The sequence below is a fragment of the Mobula birostris genome, chromosome 10 (genome assembly GCF_030028105.1).
Source record: "Mobula birostris isolate sMobBir1 chromosome 10, sMobBir1.hap1, whole genome shotgun sequence".
NCBI classification, from domain to species: domain Eukaryota; kingdom Metazoa; phylum Chordata; class Chondrichthyes; order Myliobatiformes; family Myliobatidae; genus Mobula; species Mobula birostris.
The window spans coordinates 92,801,068-92,822,362 of NC_092379.1; the positions used below are offsets into that span (position 1 = coordinate 92,801,068).

At 40.1% G+C, this 21,295-nt stretch overlaps 1 long non-coding RNA gene across 1 annotated transcript in view; it reads left to right on the forward strand.

The window, feature by feature from the left end:
• The window catches only part of LOC140204164 (uncharacterized), a 208,845-nt gene extending 188,775 nt beyond the window's left edge, over window positions 1-20,070 (forward strand). The window contains exons 2-3 of the long non-coding RNA XR_011887543.1: window positions 2,154-2,225; window positions 19,765-20,070. This is a non-coding gene — a long non-coding RNA (uncharacterized lncRNA). The remainder of the gene's footprint in view (window positions 1-2,153; window positions 2,226-19,764) is intronic.
• Window positions 20,071-21,295: the final 1,225 nt, after the last annotated feature.

Here is a 21,295-nt window from a genome sequence, read left to right on the forward strand (position 1 = left end):
TGGGTGAGGTTCTGCGATAATGTTTATAAAGGGAATTTTAAAATCAGGAACCATTCTGGGTCGTCAAGCATCCAGTTGATGGTTAAATACCGGGGGTTAGGTCGAAGGCACTGCAATTTCAGATGACTGAGATGACAAAGGCATAGTAAAGTTTTAGCTGCATAAGAAATGGAGTGAGGTCAGAGTTGGGCGATGTTACCGAGATCTCAGAGACAGTACAGATATGAAGCTGAAATGCAACTTAAAGTGAAAATGCCTCAACAGGACAGTCTGGTCCAAATTGAACAGCTCTCAGGGAGAAAGATGAAGTTGGGGATTAGGATATGGAGTTTGTTACAGGGATTGAGGATGAGAGGATGTCATGCCGCTCCATTGTTTGGAGAAAAATTCTGCGATTCCTGTGGCAGGCATTAGACGACAATCTGATAATTTAGAGAAAAGTAGTGAAATCAAGACCAGTAGTGATCAGGTAAAATGACTTCATCAATACAATAGGGTCTCTTAAAAGCCTCTTAGAGAGCTACATGGAGCTTAGAAAAATAGAGGGCTATGCACTAGGGAAATTCTAGGCTCTAAAGTAGGCTACATGGTTGGCACAACATTGTGGGCCGAAGGGCCTGTAATGTGCTGTAAATTTCTAAGATCTATGTTCTAATATATGGACGCAAGATAATGCCATGTATTTTTATGATACCACCAAGCACAACCTGGTAACAAAAATTGAGGGTACAATAGACAGATCCTCAGAAAACAACAAAGGTGTGCGGAGAGTTAATTCTCCAGAGAAACGAACAGACTGAATGTAGTTCTACTCAACAGGATGTGGAGGATGGTGTGATCAGCTATATCAAAGGCTGCAGATGTATTGGAAAAGAAGATGAGGGGTAGATGATCCTTTTTGTGGTCTCATGGGATGTGATTAGTAAGTTTGATACAAGCAGATCCAGTGCTATGATTGATGTTGTGGGTTTGTTTCTAAGGATTCAAAGTGGCTCAGTGAAGGTGGACATGAACTTGGGAGGTAACAGCATATTCAAGGGATTTTGAGAGAAAAAGCAGGTTGGAGATAAGCAACACTTTTTGAGGATGGAATGGTCAACACTTGCTTTTGATGGGAAGTAATGACAGTAGACCTGAACTTGAAACCTGAAGGTTTCTCAGTATTCACAGTAATTTCCACATTAGGTTACCTTGCTTACATATATGTATATTTGTCACTAAACCAATTTGAGCAACTTTCTTCCAGTATCTCTTCATCATTCATTTGTGGTCAAAACATAATCATAGCCTATCTTTGAACTATAATATTTGTAACGGTCACCAAAAGAAAAAAATAGCTTGCTGGTAAGTGAAAGCTGGATCAAAAGTAAAATTTTTTTTGTTAGTAAGCATTACTTAGCTTTAAATATTTAACAGAAATAACAAAGTTAGAAATAGATGGTGAAGAGTCATTTTTTCACGTTCACAAGTGCTGATTTTCCCAGAATTGTGACCATGAACAACATTCATACAATGATCATGCACTTCATGCTACTTGGCAAATTGGCATGCATGCTGAAAGTAAAGCCTGCTGATGCCATCCACCTCCATGTAATGCGGACTTGTTGCATAATTACTGAATTGGTCTATTATGACCTGGTTTTTAACCTTGTGTGAAATACAACAAGGAAGACCCAGCAGCATGACTCTCCTCCCCCTACACCATCCCCAGTCTACCGACCTTCTGACCAGATCTATTTCAAGCCCAAACCCTTTACTAATTGGAGCCTGACCATCAACCAAACCCAATCTCCTGCTCAGCTTGTCTGATCCATCATCTGATCCTCACCCTACCTTACTACATCCACCTTCTAGCATCACCAATCACGATACCAACTCCTTATAGATTTCAGATTAAAAGTGTCTTTGAAACTTGCTTTATCTTCTAGTCTAGATCCAATTTATGGTCCCACAACATTAACCAATCTCTACCCATTCCTTTGCTAACCCCTTCAAGAATTTCCCACCATGATCATCCTCCACACCATCTAACTCGTTCAACAAAATCACAGATAACCTTATTTACAAATTATCCCTGTGTTCACCCTATTAGAGAAATATCCCTCCCCCACCTTCCCCAAGAGCTTAACAACCTTCTTTTGTTTCCTTTTCAGTTCTGATGAAGGGTCTCTGACCCAGAACATGGACTCTGTTTCTCTTCCAATGGATATGATCTGAGCCTCCAGGTATTTCCAACATTTCCTGTTTCTTCTTGTTTTAGATTTCCAGCATCTGCACTTTTTTTTTTGATTTTCCCTGACCTGTGTAATTCAGTCCTGAAACTGAAACCACATGAGTTATTGAATTTTCCAACTCTGCGCCCTTAGCCTAAGTACTCACTGGCCTACTGTGTCTGTCCAATTTCAATCAATCTCTAGATAAAAATCTGCACCAGTCTTGAGTGAGTTTCCTTGAAGTCAAGGGAAACCTAGCAGACATATCCCTGGCAATAGAGAACGTTTAGCAGTTCTGTTCCCACTGATTGAACTTCAGACATTATAGGGAAGACAAAGTCATGTCTCCATACATAGAAGGAAGCAATTCTGTCCATCACCTATGCCAGTTGTCAGCACCATTCCCTGCACCTATTCACTCTTACATGCCCATCATACAGTTGGCCAGACTACTACCACTGATGATGAAATACTTTGTAGATCCCGAGCTGCTCGCAGTGATTTTTTCCGGTTACGGCCTCTGCAACCCTCTGCCTGAGGTTGCCTATAGTAATAGGGTGAGCCACTCCATGGAAGTAGTCAGGATGTTCACATACAAGGCAGGAACTAAGGGGGTGCACAAGGGTGATTAGTCAATGATGATACGATCTTGGTTATGACTGAATGTCTAAAAATGTTTGCCATGTTTATGTGCTTGGTTCTGACTTTTGTAGCTACTGAGATGATCAATAACAGAAGGAACAGTTACCACGAGGACTCATTTTTCTATTTATTCATGATCACAGGATTGATGTCGAGCAGTTAGCATTTGTTGTTCCTCAATGTTTACCACTGAGGTTGATGAGGAATCACCCTTCTGACCCACTACAGTTTTTGTGGTGATGAAACTCTGCCACTGCCCTCCTGCTACATCTGCAGCATGTGATGAATAAGCACACAAGAATGGGAGAATGTATTTCCAGTGAGAATAACACATGACTTAGAATTTACCATGCTTGTGATAGAGTATCCAAGCGATAGCTCACATTGCCTTCCGAAGCAGTACTGGTCTATGCTTCTCTTAAAATAGGAACATAAAACCATAGGATTAGGAGTAATTAACTGTCCCCTTGAGTCTCCCCACCATGCAATAAGATTTGAACTCAGATCTACATTCCTCTCTGTTTCCCATAACCTCCCATTCCACTATTGACCAAAATTCTGTCCCTCAATGGCTTTGGAAGTATTCAATGATTCAATCTCAAAACTCCCTGGAGAAGAAAATTCCAAAGATTCACAAGATTCTGGGATAAAAGTTCCTTGCTTTCTCGCTTCCTTCCTTCTCTGTCTCTCTCTCCCCCTCTCCCTCTCTCTCTCTCTCTCTCTCTCTCTGTCTGTCTGTCTCTCTCTCCCTCCCTTTCTCCATCCCTTTTCCTTCTCCCTCTCAGCACTTCTGTCCTTCACTCTCTCTTTCTTCTTCTCCCTCTCATTATTCCACCTTCTCTCCCTCACTCTCTCTCTTTCCTCCTCTCCCTCTCATTCTTCCCCCTTCTCTCTCTTTGTCCTTCTCCCAATTTTCTCTCTCTTTTAATCTGGTCATCCCTTTTCTCTTATGATGACAAGGAAACATTAAAGATTTAAAAGTAGTCAAGTGATTGTTTAGGTTCTTGCTTCTTTAGTTTTTTAAGTTTTACTTTTACATGACATACTACTGGGTTATGGTCACTATTACAGTCTGCACCTGGATATGTTTTGCATTGAGTCACTGAGTTTCTAAATTTTTGGTTGATAGTAATAAAGTCAATTTGATTTCTAGTGTTATCACCTGGACTTTTCCAGGTCCACAAGTGTCTTTATTTATAATGACCTGATTATTCATCTTGCATCACTCTACCCATTTCTCATCTCGTTCATTTCTTTCCCCTAGTCCAAATTTTCCTATGGTATTTCCATTAGCACCTTATCCTACTTTAGCATTTAGATCTCCCATGACAATAACAATATCTTGAGATTTGCATCTATTCTTTGCTTGTTCAAGCTCTTCATAGAATTTCTCTATATCTTCATTTGTTCCATCTGTTGTTGGTGCATATACCTGTATAATTGCTAAATCAAATGATTGTCCTCTGAATCTAACAAGGAGCATTCTTTCTGATATTGCCCAATGTCCTAAAACACTTTTTGCCATGTTTTCATCTATAAGAGTTCCTACTCCATTAGTATGGGATGTTCCACAAGAATAAACTAGTGTTTTATTTCTAATCTGACATGTTCCAGCACCTATCCAATGAACTTCGCTAATTTCCATGATGCTAATCTTTAGTCTTTCCATTTCATTTATCACATTGTCCAATCTTCCTGCTTAATATAGGGTTATTACATTCCAAGTGGCAATAATTTTCTTTTGTGTTACTTTAATTTTATGAGCAGTAGCTTGATGATGGTCAGGGATCCCCTGCTGACCAGAATCAACCCTACCTAGTGAAACATCTTCAGAGTTGTCTTGAGGATCCTCTTGATGCTGTTGTTGTGTGATACATTTTGTGAGTTTGACCATGATATTCTTAGCAAACAGCAACGGTGGTTTGCTATTGCCTACCATTGGGCAAACTAAAGAAATTGCCATTCCTCTTCCCAAATGTTCATCCACCTATACTATAGACATTGACATTTGAGGTCCTAGCTCATCCGCCTTCTTCATCATAAGTTCAGTTACTGAACCTGCCGGATCTGCCGTTGCCCTTCGCTCGTATCCTGAGCAGGAACCCTTGCAGGTGCTACTGTTCCAGGTCAGGGCAGCCCTGGGAGCAATGAATGACTAAGGGGTAACTTCACTTTCCGCAAAGCTCTGAAGGTCCCCAACCAGAGCCTCATCACCAGTTGCAGTTTAGAGTCATACCCAGGACTGACTTCCTGATTAATGATGCTAAAAGTGGAGGAATGGACAAAGAATGGTATGTTACTGAATGTACTGCGAAAATGAGCCTTGCATTTGCTGAATATGATCACTTTCCGGCACTATTTTGACATTTTGTTACCTTGCACATTGTTTTTTTTAAAACAAAATGGTGGCAAGATCATGGCCTTATCTACTTGCACCCTCATCTGGAGAATCAGAGATCTCCTTGACAGAATGTCCCAGAGGCAACTCTCTAGCTATCATCTGCCACATTCCACCTCTTCATGCTCCTTATTCTTGCCACTACTGTTCAAGGAGCAAGGGTCGTGCTCCCATAATTGCCATAGACAGAGCATCCTGCAATTGATGTCAAAACATGGCAACCTTTTGGGAAAGTACTGTTTGGTGCCCCTGAGTGATGTGGGCAGCAGAATTCAATGCTGGCAATCCTCATGGTGCTTTCAAAAAGCTTCCAATGAACCCTGACTGTGGTTGTAATTGCAGCACAACTTCAAACCAAGTGAGGACATAAAACTGCTATAAGTGGTCTTCATTTATCCAGTGTTGGCCATCAGTTTAGTCAAGTAGATGATGTGCAGTGAGTCTGGTGACTTGCTTCAAAATGAATGAGTCATGCAAACTTCCAAATGTATAGCATTATAATATGTTTGGAGCGTGACAGCTTCTCCAGCAACTCCTTACTTTCCTTCACTGCCCAGAAAGCCCTACTCTAGGCACATCCAAATGTCCACATTCTAATGCAGTCTGTTCAAGGAAAAGAAGAGTAGTGAACCGTCCCCTGAGCAGAGAACATCTATGAAATCAATCATGACAAATAGCAACAGAGTTTCCTGGAATAATCCAGTGGCAAGGAGGTTTAACAAAATGGTCTTCAACTTTACAGGCTGTTCAACCAAGGATGCATGACTGGAGATCTATCTGCATAAACTCTTTATCACCAATGCTTAAAAAATCTCAGCTGCTCGACACAATGTTCATCGACAGAATAAAGAAAAAGAACGGTTCCAAGGAACCACTGAGGATACTTCTTACTGACCAGAGCACTTCTCCCTCTCTCCTTTCACCTTCCTGTGCAATGGAGGCCTTGACTTTAGTCCTTTCCCCCAGTTCCTGGTCATGCTGGAAGCCATGGAGCTGGGATTACTCTGTTCAATAACAAATGGCAAACTTCAGCTTCAGTAGTGAAAACTGCTCCAAGTCACTTGTCAAGTCAAGGAACTTTGCTCCAGCTGATCCTCCAACAAATACTGCATGTTGTTGCTGATGGATTTCAATAGCATTCCTGTGGAACCATAAGCAGATTTAAAATCTGCAGTATTGTGAAGTGAAGCATTATATGTACTAGGGGCTTTAGGGGATTGCGATGTGGAGAGAAGTTGAAGATAAGAAGATGGGTATATCCCAAAATGGGAAGTCTGAAACCAAGAAGTAAATTTGGTGTAACTGAGAAGGTTTTAGACAAGGTGGGAGATCTGGTAAAGTAAAGGAAAATTTGGAAGAAACAAGGGATATGAGATAAAGAGAGATGTTTAGGACAAAGAGGTGGATAGGGGAAGATGAGAGGATCTGAAATATTGAAGGAGGTCCAAAGCAAAGAGAGAAATCTAGGATGAAGTTTTAGAATTTGAGAGCATACAGGGGCAGTGTAAATCAGTTGTCGCAAGCTTTGGGAGGCCTGGTAATTGGATTGGAATCTGAAGCATTGGAACATATGGATATTTACACATCGAACACTTCCATGAGGCAATGAGCACAATGTGGTGGTATAAGGCAGGGATTGGAGGAAGAACAAATACCAATGTTCTCTCAACAGCAGTGAAGTACCACCATTTTTTAAGCCAGTGTCCCTGATTCACAGGAGGATTCAATATTTGTAATGGTTTTGAAATGATGTGTAAAAATACAACTTCATTCATTAAAACTTCTGAATGATTCAAACCCAAAATCTTTCATGACAATAAAAGCTCGACCATTCTATTTTGAGACAATCTATCACTCAATAACTCTGCTGGCCTTTCTTAAACTATATAAATATTGCCACAAGTTACTAATGCACTCTTACATTACATTAATAAAAATTTTACAACAGTCAGGAAATGCATTTTCAGTTTGTCTGGTGCAACAATTAGATTAGCAGGAAATGAGTGTCTGGCAGTGGGCCATGCATGATATTTACAGGCTGCCACAAACAAATGGCACAAACACTGGGTCACTTAATGGATATGTTTTTAGGACATGAAGCATCCATTAATAAAAAGAGCTGCTTGAGACTTAACTCTCACATACAGCAAAGGTCAAAAATTTTCAATCAACAAACTAACAGATAAAAGGGAACCCAGACACAATTGAGGAATCACTCTCTATTACCACATTCACTCAAGGCAGTAATCTGAGAGATCGCTCTACGGAGGGGTTCACTGTGAAGAGACGTCTCACTAATGGGTCACTCCACCACAAGTTTGTTCAGTGCAGAATTCTTGTGATCACTCTCTACATGAGAATCTCAATACACAGTCCTCTGGGAGAACGCTTCACAACAATCACTCTTTTCAGAAACCTGAAGGATTCCTCTCCATATAGGGCTATTCACAATGCACACAACTCTGAAGGGTTTCTCTCAGTACATGGATTATGCTCAGTCAGCACGCAAACATCATCCTTCTTCATAGGGTTCACTCAATACAGAAATCTTTGATTTTACACTCTCCCTTACATTGTTCATTCAATATACAAGCTCAGAGATTACCCTGAGGGTTTGGTTTTCCAACAGGATCTAGATCCCTGTACCTGTTGTTTGGTATAATGTGTTCACCCTTTGTGCACAATATTAACCAAATTAAATATAGGTATGGTGCATGCAAGTGTTTGTGATTAAATTTCTCTACAGCCTTTATTCAACATCTGCATTTTCTTGATATATTGGTTTACTGCCATTTTATCTCCTGTGGATTAGTTAGAAATGTTTCCTTTTATGCAGTATTTCAGAAATTAGTATAGGGAACTTCAAGATCATATCGATACTGGGAAGGAATTGCCAGAAATTATTCTGCTTTAGCTGGAGTAGTCCAAATACAAGTGTTTGGAAGTTGCTGCATCAATGAATTGATTTTCAAAAGTCTAATGTAAAGACTCCTCACCAGGAGTCCAATTCAAATTGTGTCAGGAACTCAAGAAGTGAAGTGAAGACAAGAAACAAATTACTTTTAAAGACAAGGTAACAATCAAAATCATTGTAAGTTATAATAGTGAAATGAAATCTTCTGAATCATTGAAGACATTTGCTCTTATTCATTAGCTGAAAACATACTGTGATTTTTAAGCAACACACACACAAAATGCTGGAGGAACTCAGCAGGCCAGGCAGCATGTGTGGCAAAGAGTATAGTTGATGTTTTGGGCCGGGACCCTTCATCAAGACTAGAGAGAAAAAAAAAGATGCCATCTATTACAACTTCTCCAACAGCTGACGAAATCCCTAACAAAGTACTAAAATGTAACACAAATATTTCTGTTAAGAATTTATGATCTTCATCTGGGAAGTGGTAAGTATGTTAGAGGATATCAAGGACATTTTAATTGTTAATCAGGCTTGATTGTGGCAAATAGGAAAAGTCTTCCTGCTGTATATCACAAGTTATCACAAGAGTCCTGCTAAAGTGCTTTATCCTTGTGGTCAACGATGCTGTTTTCAGAATCACAATGCAGATTTCACCTGTCGATAAGTGCAATGGACACATAGTTTTAAATGTAAAATAAGCATTGACCTGCATCAGATACCATACATGGCCTTCTTTACCTCACCAATGCCTCTAATTCATCAACATAGAGGGGTCATCAAAGCTCCTTCCCAAAGATGGTATGCTCAAAAAATTATCTGCATGCTACATTGTTCTATGCTGACAAATAGCCACAATCCTCAACAATGGACTAACTGTAGATCCAATCCCAGTGTAGACTACGGTCCAAAGAAGACTGAGTCAACATAAATCACAAACACAAGAAAGTCTGCAGATGCTGGAAATCCAAAGCAACATAAGCAAAATGCTGGAGGAACTCAGCAGGTCAGGCAGCATCTGTTGAAAGGAGCAGCATTTTTCCAAGTGATTGAGTGGGAAGAGCCCTGCTTATAGTTTAACCTCCCTCCAACAGGAGGCGAAGTATTTCAAAAAGGAAGACTAATAAAAGTGTTGTTACATTGACACAGCTTGTACTTCTTCCGCCTCCCCCCCCCCACCTTCTTCTTCTGGCTTCTGCCCCCTTCCATTGTAGTCCTGATGAAAGGTCTTGGCCTGAAACATTGATTGCTTAATTCCCTCTATAGATGCGACTTGACATGCTGAGTTCCTTCAGCATTTTGTGTGTGTTGATCAGAAAACTATTCAGTCGTTGTTGCCCCCTCTCTAGAACCAAGTTCGCACCAAATTCAACCATAGTGTGCAGACAATGATTGGAAGATAACAAGAGAAAATCTGCAGATGCTGGAAATCCATGCAACTCACACAAAATGCTGGAGTAACTCAGTGGGCCAGGCAGCATCTGTGGAAAAGAGTACAGTCGACATTTTGGACCGAGACGCTTCAGCAGGTTACCAGGTGAAGGGTCTCGGTCCGAAATGTCGACAGTACTCTTTTCCACAGATGCTGCCTGGCCCACTGAGTTCCTCCGGCATTTTAAATGATTGGAGGCTGATCTCTAATCCATATTGTTTCCTTCCCAGAAGTACACTGGAGAGTGGGTGTTGCACTCAACATCCAGAAGGCACAGGTCCTTAACTAACATGACATTCAAGATCAATGATAAGGTACTAGTCAGTGGATCATTTTCCTGAGTGAGGTCAGACAAATCCATCACTGTCCGCAGTGTCCATCTTTGCATTTGACAAGCTTAGGTTATAGATTTTTGATGACCAAGGCATTGTACCCATTACCAATCTCATGGATAACTGAACAGTGTGATCCCTAGCTTCCCTAACATTGGAGGTGTGGACAACATATGGCATGTATTGTAACATACTGGTGAGGGTTCATCAATGATGCCTCAGCAAATTCCTCCAAGTGTACTGACAGGCTAAGTGAAACAATTTCCAGCAGACTGACAAATGATACAACTGTGGTGGGCCGCATCTCAGATAATGATCAGTTGGAGTGCAGGAAGGATAGAGAGTTTAGTATCATGGTATCATGACAATATTCTTTCCCTCAACATCATCAAAACCAAAGAGCTGTTCACTGACTTCAGAAGGGGGCAGGGTGACAGTGCACATGTTCCTATCTACAACAACAGTGTTGAGGTTGGGAGCTTCAAGTTTCTAGGTGTGATTGGTCTGTCCTTGTGCAATTACATTGGTGTCATGGTGAAGAAAGCTCACCAATGCCTCTACCTTCTCAGGAGACTAAAGAAATTTGGCATAACCCCATCAACTCTTACCAATTTTTATCAATGCACCTAAGGAAGCATTCTATCTGGATGCATAACGGTTTGCTATGGCAACGTCTCTGCCTGTGTCTGCAAGAAACTGCTGAGAATTGTGAACACAACTCAACACATCATAGGAGCCAGCCTCCCCTCTATGGACTTTGTCTATACTCCTTGCTACGACAGTAAACCTGCCAACATAATCAAAGATCCCACCCACCATATGATTCTCTCTTCTCCCCTCTTTGACAGAAGTCTCAACAATCTGAAGGCACTTACCAGCAGGCTCAAGGACAGCTTCTTTCCCACTGTTATCAGACTCCTGAATGGACCTCTTGTATGATAAAGTAGATCCTTGACCTCACAATTTAACTCATTATGATCTTGGACTTTATTGTTTGCCTACACTGTAAATTTTTGGTAGCTTTTACACTTTATCTGCACTGCTTTTTTTAACCTTACTTTAACTCAATGTGTAATGATTTGATTTGTGTAAACAGTATGAAAGGCAAGCTTCACTGTGTCTTGGTATATCTGACAATACTAAACCAATGACCAAATACCAAACACACCATTGAGTGTCTGATCTTACCTAACCATCTCTGACAGGAGAGTCACATTCATTGCATCACACCTGACTCATCAAGCAAACAATCTAATCCAAGGTATGTCTTGGCAAATGATCTCCAGGAGAACAAAGAATAATTTTAAAATATGTCCTCAAAGCCTCTATGAAGAACTATAATATCCTTTCTGACACACAGAAATCTCTGGCCCAAAGATGTAAATGATTGAGAAGAATCTGATATGGGACTGGGCACTTTCTCCGACAAGAGATAGTAGAGAGTCAGCATAAGTCAGGAAATTAGCTTGCAAGATTTCAGTTAACCCAAGCACCCACTCTATAAAGTTCTACCTATCAAACCTGTGACAGGTTCTGCAGGTCCCACATAGGACTCTTTGCAGAGAAATGGAAAAGAAAAAGGTTATTCATGCCATCAAAGGACTGCCTAAGGAGAGGAAAGAAAACTTATTAACCAACAATTCTTTTAAATTCTAGAGGCTTTTATTTCCAAATGAATAGTTAGTTTCTTCCTAATTAGAAGCATTTTTAGAACATATAACATAGAAATCTACAACATGTTACAGGCCTTTCGGCCCTCAATATTGTGCTGACCATGTAACCTACTCAAGAAACTGCCTAGAATTACTCTACCGCATAGACCTCTATTTTTCTAAGCTCCATGCACCTATCTGAGAGTCTCTTAAAAGGCCCTATTGTATCCTAAAAGACCCCATTTTATCCATTTCTACATGCTGAACAATGAGGAGAAGCAGAGGTGAAAATTGTACTAATTTCATTATGCATCTTATTGTTTTTGTCACAGTTTTAAAAATATTGATTCTTGTCTACAATCCCTTCATATCCATGCTCCTCCTCCCGTCCTACAACCATTCATGATTTCATGCACCAACTCATTGCTTGGCTCTTCCTTTGTATTTTGTAAACTCTAATGGTATTTTAGGAAGAGGAACTGTTATATACCATCAACCTTCACTAATTGTAAGTATTGCACTTCAGATATGTGACATCCAATTACACAAATTTGTAATTGTAATTTACATCCAATTTCACCCACATTTGACTGGCTGTCTTCACCAGCAACATATTTTCTATCTGTGCTGCCACCAAATGGCAGTGCTGTAAAGGAAACTGCCATCTGAAGAGATCGAAACAGACTCATGTTTGGAGTAAGCAGGAATGAAGGTAGTGGCGATCATTTTCTTCTACACCATCCATACAAACCAATTGCTTTCTTCCAATTACTGGTCTTCATAGGCTCTCCCCAACAGTTAGAACATGGTTACTTGCCCAGAATTATACATATTTATTCATTATTTTATTATTCTAGTGTGTGCCTTGGATTAGAATTCATACTATTGTTAGCTCAGGCCACAGGATCCTCTCAAACGGGCCACAAACATAAGTATTGACGTCGTTTGCAGTCAAAGATTTGGCTCCAAAGGTTTGTGTCGTTGTGTGGTTCAGCACTGTGTTGCCATTTCTATGTTTACACCCGAAATGGTAACAGCGATATTATGGAGGAATGCCGGTGTTCCAGACAACAGTGAGAGGCTGTTCCGAGGGAAGCCCATGACCTTATCCACGAAACAAAGCACAATTCTTTCAAGTTTCAAACATACCTAATGAGTTTGGGCAAACAAATTGAAGTCCTGTTCTCTAGATAAAGAAAGAGTTTTTCCATAATTATCCCTTTATCATGGCTGGCCAGTTGGTTCACGGCAGAGGGTTTAACTATGCTAGCCCACCACACCAAGCACAATGGACAAAATGAGATAACAGCTGACTGAGTGTGTTGTGAAAATGAATTAATGCATTTTATCATTAGCTCTCTGGCAAACAAAAGGGGGATTTGCCAAAGCTCTGTGAATGGAATGACGAAGAATGGAATAGGAAACCATTTAAACAGCAGTTATCCCTTGCATTGAAGGCACCCTTGGCCAATCCAGGAAACAATGACACATTTGTCTTTCAGACTATTAAGAGTGTGGGACAAGTGACCAGTACTGACGTCTCTGGCAGTGCAAACGTGAAGTGGGCAATTTGCTTTCGGCACATGCTGTGGTTTATTTCTGCTGAGCAAGTAAATCATTCCGTAAGTGGTGTTTAATGTGTGGAGGCTTAACTGACTTGGACATACAGTGACGGTCGTTTGAAATACTAGTGATTGCTGTCAATACAGAAAGTTATTTGGCAAAGTATTTTCTAAACATTCACAACACATTTATGATGGTGAGGTCATGGTGTAAATGCTTTCTGGTGCAACAATGACCCCCCTCCCAAAAAAAAACTAGAGCAACGATGGAACTATGAGTTCAAATACTGCTGCAGAACTTGAATACATAGATGGATTGAAACTGTAAGAGCACTGATTTGTTGGAGATATTGTCCAAGTGATGATACATGAACTAAATGTCTGTTTGGCTATTCAGATGCATACGAAGAACCCCTCAGCTCTATTTTGACAGTTAGGTGGGAAAGCCCTGAAAAATGGCAGAATCAATGGTGGAAGGACAATGGGAGGTTTTTGGACTGATTTGTGAAAGTATGTGAGAAACCATCATTATCTGTACAGAAGAACACTGCAGGTTATGCTTCAAAGTGGTAGTTGCAGCAGAGATTTCTCCATGTCAGAAATATTGGTCACTCTGTAAGTTCAGAATCAAGGAAATAAAATTCTACAGTGATATACCGTATTTCCAGTTTAAGACCCTTTAAATCATTGCCAATATTTATCCTTCAATCAACTAAAAATATTTGTATGGTCATTATTTTATGGTTAATCCTTGGTAATTATTAAGTCAAGTTGTGAACTGCTTTCCAATGTTGCAGCAGTTACCATTTTTTGATGGGCTGAATGGCCTAATTCTGCTCCTTATGATGTTTGATTCAGTTCACCCTATGTGTGACATTAAGAAACAAATGGGAGCAGTGGAGGCTATGGAAATAAACAACATCCCGATTCTAGTACAGAAGAGATGATGCTCTGCTAATTGCCAAATTTCAAGCAAGCTCCTCCAGAACTGTGGTAACAGTGATATCTATCCAATGACATTGCAAATTGCCCAAGTATGCCCTTTCCACAGTACACATGGGAGAGAAAAACAATTCTGCTAATTACTGCTCAACTGGTACATTCTTGGTCATTAGCAAGGTAATGGAAAATGTTGTCAACAGTGCATTCAAAACTATCCACTGTGTCTAATTTGTGAATTTGCATATTCAATGGCATTTCATTCAATAGGTTTCAGTAGGTGCATTTAATGTCAGAAAAATGCATACAATATATATCTTGAAATTCTTTTTCTTTGCAAACATCCATGAAAACAGAGGAGTGCCCGAAACAATGAATGGCAGTTAAGTGTTAGAACCCCAAAGCCGCCCCCCCCATGCACAAGCAGCAGCAAGGCAACGACATCTCCCACCCCCACCAGCAAAAAAAGCATTAGCGCCCTCAATCAATGGAACGTTCCCCTAGCTAAATATTGGGAAGATCAAACCCATTAACTTCAGCTACACGAATCAGTCCCTACATGGCTTATCCATGTCACCCCTGATCACCAACTTTACCCCGTCTCCTTGGCACTGCTTGAATCTAAAGTAGTCTCCTTGGAACTTTCCTGTCATGTTTATTCAGTGAAGATCTTTCAATCACAGTACCAAGCAATTACTAAATGATCATTATTTTCACTACAACATCGTAGGCTATTTCTGTGTTTTCTTCTCCCATAGCTTCGTTACCATAGATCTGATAATACTCAGACATTCCATCAGTCTCCCGTTTTTTACCTGCCATCGACTTGAGGATATCGACAATTGCGATACCAATGTTCTAATTTTCCCCAAGCTGCATTCACTAGACAACTCTATGCATGCTAACGACATTGAATCCTGGTTGATCAATGTCTCCAAATGACCAATATAGCTTTGTGGCTACTGATTTTCTCAATTGCTCACTCACTTCAGCTGTGGTACCCTTCTTTTCCCTTAAGTAAATATTTATGTTTTAGAAGTTCATATCAAATACTGAATGCTTTTTCTGAAGAATATTCAGTTTCTGCCCTTTGTTAACTTGAGATTGTGGCTCTGTATTTAGTTTGAATCAATTCATTAATTTTTAGATTCTCAGTATTTTTTTCAAATGTCTTCAAGGTCTCCTTTGCTTATTCACCAACCCTCTGAAATACATGCTGCCATCCATTTGTATCCTCATGATCATCCATGATTTTATTGGCTTCATATCCTTGATTTAAACTCTGGAAAACAATTGATAAACCTTCCTTCACCTCTTTCCTTCTTCAAGATGCTCCTTAATACTTTTTTGTAGAGCCTTTGTTGGACTGATATTCCACAGCATGTGATTGGGAATCTTCCTAATGAACCTACTGTACATCAGGTGAATCTTGCTATAGGAACAGTAAATCTATTAACTTGAAAGGAACAGGAGACCAAAATAAGTATTAGCTTATTTTGTTATAAGGATTTTCAAGATTTTTCATTATTTAAAATAAACTTTTAAATGCTTAATTTGTTTGAAATTTAATGATTTTGTAATGCTTTGAATGGATAGTCATAAATATTAAACATTCTTGCCAGATTTGATAATTGGCCAATGATTTAGCAGCTTGCATGGTTTTTCCCTGCTGTTTCATGGGTGGGGTTTGTTCTGCATCTCCCTTCATCATCTTCACCCAGGTGACTGCACCAGGGAACACAAGGCTTTGCTCCAGCACTTAGCAGCCTCTTGGCAATGGTAGATCCACAGAACTAATAAGTTGCTGGCCCAACATTTAGATCTTCCCCAGTCAGGTGTGAAAACTTTACAAGGTAGCAACATGTCTGTGACAAGCTGCCTAGTTTATCTGTGGATAATGCCACATTGCAGGGCCTTGCTGAGTACAAAATTGGTTTTGGCTTTGCTTTGAAAGTAACAGTGTCACCATTTCAAAAATAAGTTATGTTGCATATCCTAAAGATAAGAAAGTTATACTGTAGATGCAAGTTCTTCCTATGCATTAAATATCTGTTGTGTAACATTAACTGGAAGTTATTTGCCTAATGAAGTAAATGACAGATGACAGCATATTGATAAGTCATACCATTTATCTCATTGGCTTATGATTTGACACAAAAATTAATAATGACCAATAATCCAATAGAAATTTCATGCTAGTGCTGGAAATATTATATAAGAACTTAAAATCCTGCACATGCTGATATATTTTTTTTTCTGAAGGTAATAATGCAGGATATTAATCATGCACAAATTTTATAAATTCAGACGAGGACAGAAGCATGATTAAAGGCAAAAGTTGTTGTCCGTAAAGTGCCATTCTGCTGTTCACATTGTGAGGAGGGCATTTTACTGCCTGAGTTACCGCTGAAACTGATTTACCATTGCATGGAATGATGTTGTTTTGTGTAGACACATAGGAACTCCTGTGGAACATTAATTTGTCTATTTCAGTCTATTTAAAGTGGTGTGGTAAGTGTTAATTACTGCCAGTCAACTTATCTATCACAGGAAGGTAACAAATACAAATGTGGAGTTTCTTTCCATCAGGGTTTTATTGCCTTTAGATGCTCTAATACTGCAAATGATAGCGCGCTATAACTACCAGCAGTATAATAAACTATCAAATGTTGTAGCAGAGCCTTTTCTGTATGATTACACAAACCTTTATAGCCAGCAAACTGTCTTTTAATTTGGATATATACATGAAGACGGTTAACCTCTCAAGTAATGGCTTCTTAAATGTCTTTGGAGCTGCCCACAGTGACCACAAGAGAAAATAAAATGTCGGTCTGTCTTCTAATCCTCCCGGTCCACACAGATGCATCTCTAGTCAACATTAGATGTATGATCATTCTGGACATAATTGTCAATTATTTGCTTTATATAGGAGTCACAACTGCATAGTTCATTATATTATAACTATTAATAGCAACAAAATTAACACAGCAATATTATGGTAAAAGCAATGTGAGGCTTTAGTAATTGAATGAAAAGTTCTATTGGTCTGGTAACTGCAAAGAAACCCAGTTCTGATTTTGAAATGGATAAGTTTGCTCTTGTCTTCATCACAAAGCACACTCCTGTCTTAACTTAAACGGCTATAATATAGTACATCCAGTAAGATGGCGGCGTGCTTGGTCACAATGGCCTCTCCAGGTCTGAAAAAAGGTGCAAATGGCTTTTTAAAATGTTTTTCTTGTGCTCGCAAGACCCTGCTCAACATTGGTAATACCAAATGCTGCAAATCCGGTTCACTGGCAAGACTGAGTAGACAATAGACAATAGACAATAGGTGCAGGAGTAGGCCATTCGGCCCTTCGAGCCAGCACCGCCATTCACTGTGATCATGGCTGATCATCCACAATCAGTATCCAGTTCCTGCCTTATCCCCATAGCCTTTGATTCCACTATCTTTAAGAGCTCTAACCATCTCTTTTTTGAAAGCATCCAGAGACTTGGCCTCCACAGCCTTCTGGGGCAGAGCATTCCATACATCCACCACTCTCTGGGTGAAGGTGGGGGAGTTGCGCAGTCTTGTTTGTTGTGTAGACTACGCCCTCACGTCCTGGCATCGCCTGTTACAACCATCTAGGTGGGAGAGAACAGAGGTGTAACAGGCTTGCTGGAATTCATGCTGCCCCCTACAGGCCTGCCCTCCAATTAGTGTTGCTGTACAGTGTTCGCTTCCTGGAAGACAAGCTGGATTGCCTTTGTTTGTGGCTAGCCCAGCACAAAATCAGGAACTGCTGCATGCTTATACTTGCAGAGACATGGCTCCAGGACAACATCACATGCACCATCAATCTGCAGGCCATGCCACTCAGTGACTTGTGGTAATAGTATTTAGTGACTGTGTGTGACTGTATGTACTGTGTTTTGCACCTTGTCCCCAGGGAACATTGTTACGTTTAGCTGTATACATGTGTAAGGTTGAATGACAATTAAACTTGAACTTGAATAGACTATATACATAAAACAACGGCTGCAGGTTGTCAAGATAGACTTAGCCAACTAGGTCATACAATAAATACCCATTACTCAGTGACAACCTGTAAATCCTCTAGTGTAGAGCTGATCCGGTGCCAGTTTGTAATGAGGCATGTATATGCAATAATAGTGAAACCCATAAAGTACCAGTTTGTATGGTAGCCAATATATCCTGTAATACAAAGTGATCTGGTGTCTGTTTTCAATGAGGCCTATTTATAAAGTGATACATACTCAATATGTAGTCATTGCCTTAAAATGTGTGATCAAGATACGTACAGTATGTACGTTATTTATGCAACTTGTTAAACTTTTTTCATTCTGTAACCATGAGAACATATATCAGTGGCAGAATTAGGTGGGTACCTACTATGACCTTTAGAAGAGAGTTTACGTTAGTCTTAATAATGAGGTCTTGTGATGTATTGAATGAAATTCCCATTCAGTAAGACCTTATATATTACAAGGATGCAGATCTCCTTAAAGGAGCTTGACACAAAATTTGAGTCATTAATACCTGCTGTTTGAGAGCTATAAGTAACCTTTGACCTGGAAGTGTAATTCACTTGATCTGCGTTTATTCTGGAGAAACTTTTACCCTTGTGCACATTAGAGGTGACATTAGTACATGTGCAGTGAATGCTTGTAGAAATTAAGTAGTCTGTATTTATGATAGTACTGATATTGTTACTGTTGAACTTGGTGCTCTAGTTAAAGTCAGCTCTAATGGTGGAAAACATCTAAACAGCAAGAAGAATCACTGAATAATTGTTCTGAAAAGGAATGATCTTTTTATTTTTAGATTAGATTATGAGGACACTCAGTCCTCGTTTATTGTCATTTAGAAATGCATGCATTAAAAAACGATACAATGCTCCTCCAAAATGATAGCACAAGAAAACACAAGACAAACCAAGACTGAAACTGACAAAACCACATAATTATAACATATATTTACAACAGTGCAAAGCAATACCATAATTTGATAAAGAGCAGACCGTGGACACGGTAAAAAAAAGTCTCAAAGTCCCAATAGACTCATCATCTCAAGCAGACGGTAGAAGGGAGAAACTCTCCCTGCCATGAACCTCCAGTGCTGCCAACTTGCCGATGCAGCACCATTAGAAGCACCCGACCGCAGCAGACTCTGATTCCATCTGAAAACTTCGAGCCTCTGACCAGCCCCTCCAACACAGCCTCACTGAGAACCATCCTCTGCCGAGCGCTTCGACAGCCCAGCCGCTGAGCAACAAGCAAAGCCAGGGACTTGGGGCCTTCCCGTCCGGAGATTCTAGACCACACAGTAGCAGTAGCAGCGAAGCAGGCATTTCAGAAGTTTCACCAGATGTTCCTCCGTGCTCTCACATCTGTCTCCATCAAATCAGGATTGTGCACGGCACCCTACTTGACAAATAACAGACATCACCACCGGAGTGGACGCTGCGAGCTGCGTCACGCCGCCATCTTCTCCTCCCGCCTTACGAACATTAGTAGAAGCAGGAGTAGGCCATTCAGCTTGTTTTGCCTGCTCTGCCATTCAATAAGACCACAAATGATTCTTTATCTGAATACCAATTTCAAGTGCTTGGTCAACTCCCTTAATATCTTTCTCATATTAAAATCTAACAAACTGTATCTTGTATATTCGCAGTGACCAAGCCCCTCTACAATCCACTTGGGAAGTGAATTCCAGACTTTACCCTCTGAACATAATGAATCTGGAATTGAAGAATACAGAACCCTCTCCTCATCTCTGCCCTGAATGGCCAAGCTTCAGTTTGAAACTGTGACCCTAGGTTCTAGATATCCCAGCCAATTGAAACACCACCCCCGCATCTAACTTATCAAGCCTCTCAAAGATTTTGTATGTTTCAAAGAAATCTCTCAATAAGATTTCAAAATTTGAGAGTATAGTCTCATTCAGCGTAATCCCTTCTCATTTGACAATCTGACCATCACAGGAATCAAATTGGTGTTCCTTTGCTGCACTCCTGTGGCATAGTTACTCCTCCCTATGTAGGGAGGCTGGACCAATACATGATCTTCCAGATGCCAGTTCCTCAGGGCTCTGTATAATTGGGACAAGCAATCACTATTGCTTTTTTTTCAATCATTTGCAAATAAAGCTGAATATTACTGGCTAGCTTCTGTTTGTTTTTCTTTCTGTCTTTTGCTATGATGTAGAAAGGTGTTCTATTTTGCAAAAGCTCCTGATGTCGGTGTGAGAGAATGGGGTGCTGGGGGTGGGGGTAGGGGTGCAAAGTGTGGGGTAATGTGTGGCTGATGGACCACATTAGCTTTGTGTGCTGATGGACTTATTGTTCACTTATGGCTTTTAGACCAGCCAATTGTCCCAGAGGCCGATGTGTTTGAAGGTGTTTGTCATAGCCTACGGTAATACATGAGTAGAAGACACAAAATAAAACAAGGTAGGCTGCTGGAGGAGGGAGGATTAGACTGTGGAGAGAATTCAGTAGGAGGCTATCAGTGCTTGGTATTATTAGGAGACAATTATTATGATTATGGTGCAGGGAGATTATTTAGGAGGTGCATGCTTCCACCAACTTCACCTTCCAAATAGGCAGAGAATGTGGATAAAGAGGGAAATGTGATGTGACCATTAGGGGTAAAGATATCAGTATCTGGATCTAGTTTTTATTTCCTTTCAGAATATTACTTAAATAGTCTCTTTTCTTGAAAGTCAATAGGCCTCATTCTCCAATGGTCACAGAGAAGGGTTGGCTAGCTGTAACATGAGCAACAGTGCATTCTCAGCTTCTATTTGCTGCTCAGAATTACAAAGTAATAGAGGTGCGACATGGGCACGTCTGACCTTGTTCTTAGCCTTGGATCATTATTGGATCTGGGGACTACTGTATTTCCCTGAATGGGGGTGGGGGGTCCAGTCATGTCACATCTGGACCCTCAGAGTGCCGTTCATTTGAATAGGGTACCTGATTATAATTAAAAATGTAAGCTTAGGTAAAGTATATGTATTTCCTTTATTTCACAAAGAAAGAAATAAAAAAATATATAATTTATCTAAGCAAATGATGTAGTCTTTATGATATAGATAAACATATACATTATATATATACATATACATAGACATATACATTTCACTGTTTAGTATGGTGGGGCTACTGCACAGGATTGAAAGAAGCGTCAGTTCCATCATGGGT